The sequence below is a fragment of the Sardina pilchardus genome, chromosome 14 (genome assembly GCF_963854185.1).
Source record: "Sardina pilchardus chromosome 14, fSarPil1.1, whole genome shotgun sequence".
NCBI lineage: Eukaryota > Metazoa > Chordata > Actinopteri > Clupeiformes > Clupeidae > Sardina > Sardina pilchardus.
The window spans coordinates 25,083,401-25,093,400 of NC_085007.1; the positions used below are offsets into that span (position 1 = coordinate 25,083,401).

At 48.5% G+C, this 10,000-nt stretch overlaps 1 protein-coding gene across 1 annotated transcript in view; it reads right to left on the reverse strand.

Annotated features, from left to right (window-relative positions):
- dcc (DCC netrin 1 receptor) overlaps positions 1–10,000 on the reverse strand; it is a gene marked incomplete at its 5' end in the record, with an annotated part of 156,712 nt that overhangs the window by 116,190 nt on the left and 30,522 nt on the right. The gene's annotated exons all lie outside the window — the stretch shown is intronic.

The following is a 10,000-nucleotide window of genomic DNA, read 5'->3' on the forward strand; positions in this document are numbered from 1 at the left end:
AAGTAGAGGTGTTAGACGCTTCATAAGTGCTAAATTGTAGAGGACAAAAGCTGTTGACCAAGCGTGGCTTAAAAAAAGAGATGATCCAAACCGGTGTGTGTGTGTGTGTGTGTGCACCAGCCTCTTCTCTAGCCAGGGTTATTAGCATGACAAACCTTTCAGCACAAGCCCTGTGTGTGTGTGTGTGTGTGTGTGTCCCTGCATACATGAGTGTGTGTGCGCATGCATGTATGAGTGGCGATCTTGTACGCGGCGGTCATAATGACTTTCCCCTGGCCCATTGAAATGGAAATGTGCGCATCCGTCATTAGAATAAACATCTGGCGCGTGGGCTCCCCGGTGTGGGCTGTGCCATGCTAATATTGACTCCCTGTGGAGGGAGGGGTCTCCTGGGGCCCACTTATGCTGAGCTAGGGTGGGTCTGGGGTACCGGGGGCCGGGCACCAGGGTGGGAGTAGTGGGTGGTGGTGATGGTGGGGGTGACGGTGGTGGAGGGGACTGGGTAGAGTTGCTATCAGTCCACCTCATGCCAGCCAGCCATCCAACCCCCCCTCCAGCCACTCGCCTGTGAGAGGCCACTTGGCGGAAATGAGTCCAACCAGAGTGAGTGTGTGCACATGGGGTGGGGGTGGTATGTGTGTGTGTGTGTGTGTGTACAGCACGTCTGTATGACACGCAACGCGGGCCGCCGACAAACACAGCCCCACTTATCTCTTGTTTTTTATAACGATGCCGGGGCCGGCCCCCCGATTTCTGTCTCCCCGATTTGTATTGCCAAATGCGGATGCATTATTAATGAGCGGCTGAGCGAGCGGACTGGCTGGCAGGTAGCACGCTGAGCCACGCCGCCACTGTGCCACGTAGCGCTGCGCTGCGCTGGGCTGGCTGATCTGAGCTGGGAGGATTAGGGATTATAATGACAACATCCATTCAGGCCTCATTACAGCCCCGGAGTGGACGCTATTTCAAAAACAGCTACTAGAGAGCATTCGTTAAAAATGCTCTTTTTCTCCCCCGTAGACTTTTTTTTCTTCTTTTTTTGCTCCACATGATTGTGCTTTTTAATGAATATTCAAATAGTCTGACCCAGTTCTGCATAATCACACCGAATCAGAAAAAAAACCTACACATCTATACCGTAAATGTTTTCATTTTCATTCCAATAATGCATTTCGCATGACACAGCAATAACCAGGGACACCATACTAATCCTGTCAATCAGTATATTTTTTTTCCAGGCAATTAAAAGGCTTATATCTGCAGATCCACTTACAGTATCAGACCATTGCATTTCCAATGTGGGGGAAAATATCATCTCTCCTATTCTAATCCCTCCTTCACCCGCTACTCTCTTCATCCCTCTCGTCTTTCCCTCTGCATCTCTCTATTTCATCCCTCTCTCTTAAGACCCTCATAAATGGCAGAAAGTGTGCAGAATTGTGGGCGACATGCAAAAGTGGATTGCGGGATGCCCTAATCCAGTCTGACATGTGTAACTGACCGTAACGCATGGATGTGATCCCGCCATTACTGTAGGCCCCCCTCGGGCCAATGAGCTCACAGCTGAACTTTTGACGGGTCCATAAAAGGTCCATCAAAGGTCCTCGCGCTGGCCCTGACCCCTGCACTGCTGTCATGCCACTATGTCCTTGTGGGAAAACGGGTGGAACTGGAGGTCATTCAAATAGCAAAAAAACTAAAATATAGCAAAATTATAAAAGGGAGGAGAGCTTGGAGTTGTAGAAGTAGAGGGAGGTTCCATCAGCTCAGTGTAACATTCTGAAGTGAAGAAGTCATGATGTACAACGTAAGTGATAAGTGATGTAAAAAGCTTGTGACTGAAGGCACTGCAGCAATACCTACAGGCTTTTCATGACTGTGAGAAAGCTGACATAATCCAAGCATTCCAGGGGATTTCATGCTAATAAGAGGAAGTGACTGTCAGTTTCAGACGTGGTTGGCGCCCGTAAGCTCCTGTGGGCGGAGAAGACATGTCTGCTTGGCTGAGGTAGGAACCGCGCTTGGAGTTCCACCGTATCAGCCGTTACGCCAATGTGCAGTGTTCGATTGGATATGGTTGGGAGCAGGTTTTCAGAACAACACCAGCAAACGGGCTTTAGCTGTCCCAGGCCCTATACTGGCCCAGAGTAGCACAGTCATGTGCACAAAAGGCTTTGGTTTTCACTTGATGGGGACAGAGACGGGCGACCCTGTTTGTAGGGCCTACAGAGTGTCCAAACATCTGCAGTCATAGACAAGTGCACAGCATGACTTTCAACTGCTCTAAACTGATCGCTCACAATAGGCATTTTTATGCCATTTCAGCATTTTGTCTTGTTTTCGGAGGGGCTGGGTGAAGGTTATGAAATGTATTGGCAGGGCTACACTTGTAGTGCAGGTTCATTTGCATGATCCTTTGATTACAGAAAGCACAAATCCTTAAGGGGCTTAAAGCGCAGATTAAGTGAAAGGAGAATTTGTTTTAGTTGGGCTGATTTGGAGTCAACTGGGTCATCGGCGGGGCGAGCCGGAGGAGCGTCGGGGTGCGTCTGGTGGCTGTCTGCCACGGAGAACGGGTCGCCGGGGTGCGGGGGGACCAGACAGTGATGTGTGATGGGCCCCGTTGCTCTCTACACCGGAGCTCGCGTCAAAAAGAATCCGTCGGCGAGAGTCCGCCATCTCGTCACGGCATAAGCTCGGGGCATGTCAAAAGCGTCTGCCGCTGACAACACCAGGCGCCGCCGCCCGCCCCGTCATCTTCCATGACAGGATAGATAAGGCCGCCCCCAAACAAACACATAAACACCCCAAACAAACAAATAGAAATCGGAACGCAAACAGACAAACAAGAACAGAAAAGAAAAGTAAAAGCGGGTAAACTCGTAGCTTTTGTTTTCCCTGTGTTGATCAGGTCTTTGATTAATCGCTGCGTTCAAGGCCAGGCCTCAGCAGGGCCGGAAAAGCTCGTTTGTTGTTGCCGAGGCCCGATATGATCTTTATTGAATCAGGGGAGAGGCGTATGCTCTCCCCCGCTGTGAGTAGGACTGGCAGACAGCTAAATGTTTGCCCACACAGGGAAAACAATTCTCGGGGTTCGCAATTAATCATCATTGACCCCACGCTGTTTATCCGCCGACCGGGTGTACGTGTGTGTGTGTGTGTCTGTGTGTGTGTGTGCACTGGTGCGTGTGTGTGGTGGAGGGGGGGAGCGACTAAGTCCGTTCTGACAATTACCGTCGGCTGTCTAATGAGACTGAGACTGAGGCAAGGTACACTGTCTCTCTGCGATTCAGACTATGTGCAGAGCGTGCAGGCAGCCGAATCGATGAAAAGCAATCTGTGTCTGAGCTATTTAGGACAGATCTATACCATACATTTAATATTGAGCGCTTTCACATAAGGCAAATATTATTCTGAGACAAAACTGTGGGAGTGTGTGTGTGTGCGCGTGTGTGTGGGCAGTGAAAGGGACTCAGAGAGAGAGAAAGAAAGAGAGAGAGAGAGAGAGAGAGAGAGAGAGAGAGAGAGAGAGAGAGAGAGAGAGAGAAAGAACATTAAAAATGGAGCTGCTGACATTTTCTTTGGCAAATTAATTGGGCTGTTTAAGGGCTTAATGAGCTCCATTGAAGTCATCATTATTGGAAATAACAAACATTCATTACCCAAATCACGGTCAGCTGCCTTCACAAGGCTGCATCTTTTCAATAATACATGATGGATTCGAGTGGGAGGCATCCTCTCTTGAGTGAGTCACGGCTTTAGGGATGCCATTGTTGCATGTGTTTCATACATAAATGCAGCACTTAATGTATAGGGATAATGTCAACAGCACAGCATTAGCCATTGGTGGATAGTACAGAATGGCTATACTTCAGATATTTACTTTGCAAAGGGGGAAGCTTTTAAGATGTCTGCGGTGACACCCCACATTCCATTAATAAAATAAAAACTGTGTTGAACCGCAACCCAGCCACATTAGGAATGGTAATCTCCTTTTAAAATCTCAGCGAGTGTTTAATGAGCAGTGTAATCCTAATCCCTCTCCTAGTGTGTGGGATTTAATTAGACTTTATTCTCCACGATAATGAAAAAAAAAAAAAAAAAACGACTCTGTCTTTTATTGTGCAGCTGGCTTTCACCTTCTTCTACATCTCATTGTGTGCATCCTAAAAGCCCCACGGACTCCTGCCGGGCTTTGCCCTCGTACGCAGCAGATGAGCTCCTCACGCGGAGGCAACTATAGCATTTAGGTCTCCAGGATTGTACACAAGCCTTATCTTGGCACTTTGAGCCTTATCAGGGGAGGGACTGCATGGGTGAAATTATTATTTTTCCCCATTTTTTCACTCTCTCACTCTTTCTCTCTCTCTCTCTCTCTTTCTCTCTCTCCTCCGTTTCTTCCCCTTCTGTTCTATCTGTGCTTTATCACTTCCTTGGCTCCGGTTCAGGCGGAGAGTGCGAGTGCGACTCACTGTCGGGGCCGCTGGAGCTTCCCGGGCCTTTAAAAATCACAATAAAGGGTAATGGTGTTAGTGAATGCGCCGTGCTGATAAGGGAGAATTCAGGAACTTTTTTTTGCCTTTGTTTTCTTTTCTTTTTTTTGCACCAAAGGCACACTGAGTGCTCTGAGGTTCTTTATTTGTTTATTTACTTATTTGTAAGAAACAAACAAAAAATCCGTTCCTATTTTATATGACCGTGGAAATGAATTATCACTTTATGGCGTTATGGGGCTGTGACGTCTCACAGAGTGAAGAGAGGATTGACGGTCTGGCTGCATGACTGGCACTAACAGAGTTTATTTAACTGAATAAGTGATTTGGTTTGGCTGTTCAAAACCCATCAAATGTTCAAAAAGGCTCTAATGCTTAGGAGACATACGCATATCAACATCAATCAACAGAAACCCTGTCTGTATGCCTGGTGTGTATCCTTGAGTACTAGGGTTATGGCTTTTTTATGCGTTTTTAGTGTGTGTGTTTGCAAGAGGGATTATTCTCTCTATTCTTGAGAGATGCCCATCAGAATGCCCTGTGGGCACGATGCCCATCTTGGCAGCCTGATACCCACACATGGCACACATTCCCCTAGCAACACCTAACACCCACCCACCCACCCACATCCACCCATTTACAAACGAGCTAAACTCATCTCCCAACCAAACGCTCCCCACATCTGACTCCTCATCTTTCAGCGTGGCCGGCTCCACAGCTTCATGGGCGTAGGGCGCGAGGAAGAGGAGGAAGAGGAGGGCGAGGAGGATGTGAGGAGGGTGAGGGGGGCCTCGGGCCAGTGATCAGTCGACTTCAGAGAGGCTGCCGCTGCTCCAGGCTCCAGGGCGGAGGCTTGTGGTGCGGCTACTCCGGGGTGAAAAGCACTGATGCAACTTGCCGAAAGATCCGCAAAAGGGTGGTGAAGCCTCCACCTCTGCCTCCACCATCCGCCATCCGCCACCACACACGCACCACTCGCGACAAATTTAGCTCGCCGAGGACAAGACTCTGGCACGGGCCCCACTGCTGAATAATGGAGACAAAGACTAATGGTGGCCTAAAATAGCCCTTATCGTTATGTATAGTACCGATCAGTGATGAATTGGGCCTTATCACTGCCAGTAATTGGGGTGTCTGCTTGCAGGCATTCTATACATAATTTTCATTGTGAGGAATGAGAGGAAGAGAGAAAGGGGGAGAGAGGTTAAAAGAGACAGAGAGAGAGAGAGAGAGAGAGAATGAGTGTGTGTGTGTGTGTGTGAGAGAGAGAGAGTGAGAGAGTAAGAGAGAGAGAGACATAGTGAGAGAGAAGGACAGAGAAACAGAAAGTGAGAGTGAGAGAGAGAGGGAAAACTGCTGAGTTCAGGTAGGGCTGAGTGTAAACAACACAAATCGACCATATTGATCATGTTCCTCTGTAACCTCAATGGCTATGTCTACAGATTAGGACTCATTTACTTTTCAACAACAGCGCTGCCCAATCGCCACTCCATTGATATCCCGTCATGCCCAGAAGCCTGAAAGCTCTCCAGCTCTCTATTTCTCTTCCCTCGTTTCTCTCTCTCTCTCTCTCTCTCACGCATATTTCTCTCTTTTCCACCTTCTCCTGGTCCCCTCTCGCTATCAACACAGCCTCCTTACTTCAGGTGAACAGGTTGATTTGTTTTAATATTGCATCAGAGAGGCGCATGTATTTTTCAGTAGTGCTGGGTCAGGAAATTCACCGGGTTCTATGGGGTTGCTTTGCCACGGGTTACCGACGTCGTGAGCTATCAGAGGGGAATGAAGCAATTACGCCCCGACTACAAGCCCTAAGGTCAACACCGCGCGCACACAACGCCGTCTGCTCTCTGATTCCAGGGAGCAGAATGGCTATCGTTAATAGACGTCCACTGCAAGGTAACAACTGGCGGACGAGCTGAGATGGAGGGAGAGTGTGTATTCTCTCGAGGGCGAGACGCTCGGTGAGAGCGGTCCACTGAGAGAGAGTGGACTTAAAGAGGTGCGTCGTCATCTCTCGAGCCCAGCCAACAGGTAGAGGTGAAGCGAACTGTGTGGCGGCGCATTAATGAGAAGTGCCTCCCCACATATCAATAGCCCCCCCAGTAGCCATATCAGTGCTGACGACAGAGAGCGAGGCACTCGCGTCTGCACTGTTATAGCAACGAATGTGTGGAGCAGCCAACACAACATGGCACCATCTCTTCTCCACGGGACTCACTCTCTCCACAGGCATCACTGAATCCTGGGCATGGACTGCATCTCAAGTTACCCAAACAATCCCCAAAGTAGCCTTTGTTGTAGCTGTTTGTTGTGTGTACTGCTAAAGCCTCGCTAATGGTCCTTCAGGGACAGTGTGCCTGACTATGTAAATAAACGCATTAGTCAGTTAGAGCCAATCTACGCTACAGATGGAGCCCAAGTGATTTGTGCTCTGTTAACGTGGGGACTCTGACAGCATACCTCCGACGCTTTACGCTCTCGTATTAAAAACTCTGCTCTCATATTTATTTTCTAACTGGATCTATTTACTTTAACGAGCCATTAATATGAACTTGCCTAATGGAAATGAGTCTCGGCAGAGTTAAACAGCCTTATTACCCCTTGCGACAACCAAGCATAGCGACGCTCTTATATGTTTTACTGAGCAAGATGCCAGCAGAAGCACGAAGCACAATAATAATAATGATAATAGTAAAAAAACAGGCCCAATTCTCCAAACAAATCACGAGCATAAGTGTCTCTCACACACCATCTGGTGCGGTCCGTCTCTCACAAAGAGCGCGGAGGGGAAACCGCAGGTCCATCTGTGTCCAATTCCATGCACGCTCTACTCTCTTCTCAGAAAAGAAGAAAAAACACAGAAACAGAGAGAGAGAAAGAGCGAGGGAGAGTGAGAGAGAGAGAGACTGAGAGAGAGAGAGAGAGTGAAAAAGAGAGAGAGAGAGAGAGAAAACCTATTACTGTCATGGCATCCATCTTCCCAGCAGGCCTATCTGTATTATGGCATGGGCCAATAAGGGAAGTGTCAAACGTATCTACTGCCGCCCAAAGCTTCCCCTCACAACTTTTAAATCCCTCGAGGTTAGCGTGAGCCAGAATAAGCCCAAAATGGGCCAAGAGAACAGATGACGAGAGGACGATTATATTTACGTACGGTTGCTAATGGACTTACATAATCTGCAACCACAACATGAAATGAAGAGAAATCCCTTCATGGAGAAGATGGGTCTGTGTATCGAAAGCCGTTTGGAGAGGTAGCAGGAGACGATGCTATGTCAGGGCAGCCTCCATTTCAAAAGCCTCTACAGGTTTCCTGCCGATAGCGGCCAGGGGATAACTGTAGCGATGAGCCCCAGCGTGGATCGATGTTGACTGATAGGCCACAGGTTGGACATCATAAACAGCGGCTTTTCCCTGCTCTGTAATCTCTGAGAGAAGTGGGCTCAGTGGGGGGAGAGAGGCGAGGGCGGAGGGGGTGTGTGGTGGTGTGCGTGCGTGTGTGTGTGTGTGTGTGTGTGTGTGTGTGTGTGTGTGTGTGAGGGGAGGGGTGTGGCTCAGGGTAGAAGACACTTAGCCCCCGTCAGGGCAGTGGATAAAAGCTGACAAACCGGACCCCGATCACGCAACGGGCCTGCGGCTTCAAATCTATCTCCAGCAGGGCGGAAATGGGCATTCTCTGTGGCTCAGATGGTAGGCAAGAGAGCTCATGTAGTCTGAAGGCACAGATTTAATACCCCCGCTGCTGCACTTGACTATTAGTGGCCACAAACAAAAACCCACTTCAGCTGATCCACAGGTGCTGCGCTATGGCCGTCCACTACCCCGGACTGAACACTTAGGACAGACGCCAAATGCAGAATAATCATGTGGCAGATTAGAGTTATTAGACTGACAGTATGTGGCAAATTAAGTGAAGGGTTCAATATCTAAGAGGAAGCACTGGCAAAATTCCTGACAAATCGCTAACCGACAATTTTCACAGTATTTAATTAAGTTAACACCATTTCTGGTAAATGTCCATAACTACTTGTGAATAGGCTTCATCCGCTTCAAAGACCGCTCTCCCTTTGAGGTAAGGCTCAGAGTCGGAGAGTCTGAGCTCTTTTCCTGAACAATATTAGCGTTAGCCCTATTAGCATTTTCATTAACTGCCACTCTCATCATCTGGTGCTTCAGGAATCGCTCCTCCACTTCCTCTCAATGGAGAATGATGCAGCATGCAAATACAATTCCTGTTCAAACCACTGGTCTGTGTGCACACACAACATGGAATGAGCATCCAACACACGCACACACACACACACACACACACACACACACACACACACACACACACACACACACACACACATACACACACACAGTGTTTGTTGTTGGAAAGAATAGCAGAGTGCAGTCACTGTAATATATGCCGGGTATCCTGCGGATACAGTGTAATTGGATTAATTGAAATAAAAGGCTTTTGGTGGAAGCCCCCTGCGCTGCGTAACTAACGAGATTGAGGGTGATTAATTGAAGAGGAACAGGATCTCCGACGCGTGCGTGTGGAGATTAGGGGGAGCGGGATGACGGGTCTTCATCGCAGCCGTTTTTACACCCAATCCAGCATGTTCATCCTGGGGTGTGTGCCTGTCAGTGTGTGTGTGTGTGTGTGTGTGAGAGAGAGCAGGGGGTTGTTGGCAGAGGCATCTCTTTGTCTTAAACACAAAGACAACAAATAGCATATCATGCAAGCCTTCCTGTTCTATTCCCCACAGAGCTGAACTTTCTCTCACAAGGGGGCTAGAAGTTACTGTCACAACGACAACAACAGCAAAAATGACACATTAAAATAACGCCCGGGAGTTTATCTCTGAGATTATGCCATCGGCAGACAAAATCTGATGACGCGGTCGATCGACTACCGTCAGCAGAAAAAAAAAAAAACCCCGTCGCAAAGCCGTTGCCACTTTTGCTTCATTATTTTCATCACCCCGCATAATCCCCTTCATGCCACAACGCAAACAAACACACAAACACACAGCTGCCACTGCCGCTGCCACGTCTGCCCATGGCTGATGCCACGCATCTGGGTGGCATGCTGAGAGACGAATAAACGCCCACACATCCTGACCCCATCCCTTCCACTACGAGGCACTGTGTGGATACGAACCTGCTTCTGTCTCCCAAGCTTACTATTTCCGAAGACACACAAGTCAATGTTGATGTATATTGTCTCTGACTGCATCCTATGGATTGTGGGGGTCAGATGTAATCTCATGTGATAGGCCGCTGACCTGGAAGGCTCATATCTGAGTATGTACAGTAATTTCATCTTGTTCATGGAAGGGGGAGAAGTAATGGGAAAAGATGGGGAGGCTGCCACTAGCGCCAGGTTTGTGGAGAAGACTTTAATAAACCGTCAAATGTAACAGAATCTAAAATGCTCCAGCAACTCTCTCCTCTCTCTCCTCTTTCTCACTCCTGCTATCTCTCTCTCTCTCTCTCCACTCTCTTGTGGTCGC